This window comes from Canis aureus, chromosome 3 (genome assembly GCF_053574225.1).
Source record: "Canis aureus isolate CA01 chromosome 3, VMU_Caureus_v.1.0, whole genome shotgun sequence".
Lineage (NCBI taxonomy): Eukaryota > Metazoa > Chordata > Mammalia > Carnivora > Canidae > Canis > Canis aureus.
Window position 1 is genome coordinate 10,728,479 of NC_135613.1, and position 3,257 is coordinate 10,731,735.

The following is a 3,257-nucleotide window of genomic DNA, read 5'->3' on the forward strand; positions in this document are numbered from 1 at the left end:
GCCATTCAATTGGCAGGATATATAGTACTTGGAAAGCAGTAATACCAAGAGACTTTGAGATGATAGTGGGTAGCAAATTATATATGATCTTGTAATGCAATATGAGAGTAAAATCAGTCAATGAGATTTTAGTCTGTATATGCAAAAGCTTCATGTCGAATGGCTGGAAGATAAAAGTTCTGTAAATGGTATTGCTGAGATCATAACACAAATACCACTTTAAGGTGTAAATACCTCACTAAGTAAATTGAGTAGTGCTCAAACTAGAAAATACATACATAATAATAGGCTTTCGTCTTTAGCTTGAAGGAGAAGATTAAAATAACAAAATATATATTTGTCCATCTCTAAGTCCAGTTATGATAACATTTCACAAATATTTGAAAGATGTAAACATCATGGAAGCCAAGTCATTTTTAAGAGTAGAATAAGGGGTTTCTATTCAAGTAATGGGATGAAATTAAGTAACGGAAATTTAAGACTGAATCTGGGAAATGTTTCCTGACAGTGAAATCTATTAGTCTCTGGAATGGATTCCCTAGAGGAGAGAGGGGAAGTTCCATTGCTCTAGTCATTGGACTAGATCAAGGCTTGGACAACACATTATTTAAAAAAAAAAAAAAAAAAGGTAAAAACTAAATTGACCATTTTGCATTGGAAAGGATGCACACAGTAACATTGTTGGGTCATCTAATTGTTGTAGACAGTCTCGGACTTCTCAGACATATCCTATTATTAAGGAACTGCATGTTATTTTTTAATGAATGATTTCTAAAAGACCAATTTATGTTTTCTAGCTCTGGACTTCAATTTCCTGGATTTTTTTTTCTCCCAAGTCGTAGGAATGCTAGAAAAGAAAACACCCCTCCTTTTCCCTGTTGATGAGATATGGCCTTAAATATTCCAAGCCTTTTGGATCAAATCAGATGAGGTAGCTAAAGTCTCACTTACACCAGTGCATTGAAAACATATTTTTACTGCAGTTTTGTAACCACAACTATGCAATATATAAAAATTCATTCACTTCCTTTTTTGGGTTAATCCACAGAGAGATTTTTACCAGATGGTATCCTGAAGGTACTATTTACTTTTAGCAAAGCAATATAACTGAGTTTGAAAAATATAGAGTAAAGTATGCACTTCATCCCAACATTAAAACATTCTGTCAATTGTACTCTTAAATTAGCTAAAGTTTGTCTGTAACTTGTTCTCTGTTACAGCAGAGTAAAATGACTATGGAAGAATACTGGTAAATGACAATTTTAACCCAAAGTGTGATTCTTCTAAACAAAAACAAATTAAAATTAAATTTTGTGACAGATTTTTTTTTGTTTTTTTTTTTTGTGACAGATTTTAAAGGTAAATTTTATAATCTATATATTTATGTTTTAAAGTGTATATACACACATACACACATATACACAAATATACACATACACTATATTTCACATGATTAGTCCTTGTAGAAAAAAAGTAAAGAGAATAGAGGCTCCAGTTCTCAAGTACTTTACAGCCTAGCTGGAGAGGAATATGTGCAAAGCAAATATAGGTGGTGTAGATATATGTCAGTTATTTAATAAAAGCATTTGGATGGAATTGTGCAAATTATGAGAAGATGACAAATAGATTTGATTCAGTAGAGTGGAGAATCTGTTGAGGTCTAATAAGGAATGAACTGGGGAAATGAGACTACAGAATTATAATAGTATATTAGGGCTCTCCAGAGAAAACCAATAGGATGGAGACAGATGAATGATTGATTGATTGATTGATTGATTGATAGATTTACATTGACCTTGTGATTATGGAGGCTGGCAGGTCTAAAATCTGCAGAGCTGTTGTTCCAATTCAAAGGCTTTCAATCAGGAAGACCAGATATTACACAGTTTGAAGGCCATCAGGCAGAATTCGCTCTTAATAGAGGAGAGTCAGACTTCTGTTCCATTCAGACCTTCAACTAATTACACTAAGGTCACTCCCATTTTAGAGTACAATTTGCTTTATTCATTCTACTGATATTAATGTTAATCTCATCCAAAACTACCTCATAGAAATATCCAGAATGCTTGACCAAATGATCTGGGCACCACATGACCCAGTCAAGTTGACATATAAAATTAACTGTCACAGAGACTGAGAAGAATTTGATTTATAGAGATCATTTGTAAATTTTGGGGTAGGAAAGTAACATTATAGAGATAGGACTTGAGAACTATTCTAATAACAGTAAATAGAAAAGATAGGAGAAGCAAACTTGATTCAAGAGAAGTTAGTAGCTTTGGAAAAAGAAAGGAAGGAGATCCATGGGACGCCTGGATGGCTCAGCAGTTGAGCATCTGCCTTCAGCTCAGGGCGTGATTCCAGGGCCCAGGGATCAAGTCCCACATCGGGCTCTGTGCGGGGAGCTGCTTCGCCCTTTACCTGTGTCTCTGCTTCTCTCTCTCTATGTCTCTCATGAATAAATCTTAAAAAAAAAAAAAAGAAAGAAGATCCAAAAGACATTTCTAAGGAGGAAAGAATCATGCCTTGTTCATAAACTATAAATGTAGAGTCTACTAATTTCTATTTAAAGACAGATACCAATGTGGTGATTTAGAGTTCAATAGAAATGGGAACATTGAGAAGATTTTTCTGCTCTATTTTGTTGCCAATAGGATTAATTTTGTCCACCCTTGAAAAAACAATTTTGAAAACCACGGTTTTATTCATCTTCAACTTTAAGTTAAAAATATTTTTGAGGGAAATAAATGATCAGTTATGATTTTGGTGTAACTAAAACAAAGTATAGTATAACATGTCATGTATAATTAAATAATATAAATTTTAGGTGTTAACAAGCCATTTAAGTAGAAGTGAGTTACATAAGTTACATAAATACATGTGGGTTAAAAACTACCCTTTTTTCCTTATTGATTAGGTAGTATTACTCTAGGAATGCAGCCTCCCTGCTATCACAGAACTAGGGCACCTGTTTTTTAATTTTGGGATGTTTTCATTTTTTTGTTGTTGTTGTTGTAAGCAAAATTAAAAAGTTCCTAAACCAAATAGGTAAGAAAAAAACCCACAAAAATTAGAGGTAAATCTTGACTTTAGAACAATTCACACTTTTAAACAACATGTCTTACATCTAATCTCAGAAGTAGAATTCAAATTTATTAAAGAGAATTCTTGTGTTTGTGTATTACTAACATAAGACCATTCTGAGCCATTATTGCAAGGTGGTAACCTGTTGGGTAGCAAACACTTCAATTTGCAGA

General features: G+C 33.3%; 1 protein-coding gene across 17 annotated transcripts in view; it reads left to right on the top strand.

Annotated features, from left to right (window-relative positions):
- Nucleotides 1-3,257, top strand: part of LOC144308469 (uncharacterized) — a 329,585-nt gene that overhangs the window by 137,298 nt on the left and 189,030 nt on the right. The gene's annotated exons all lie outside the window — the stretch shown is intronic.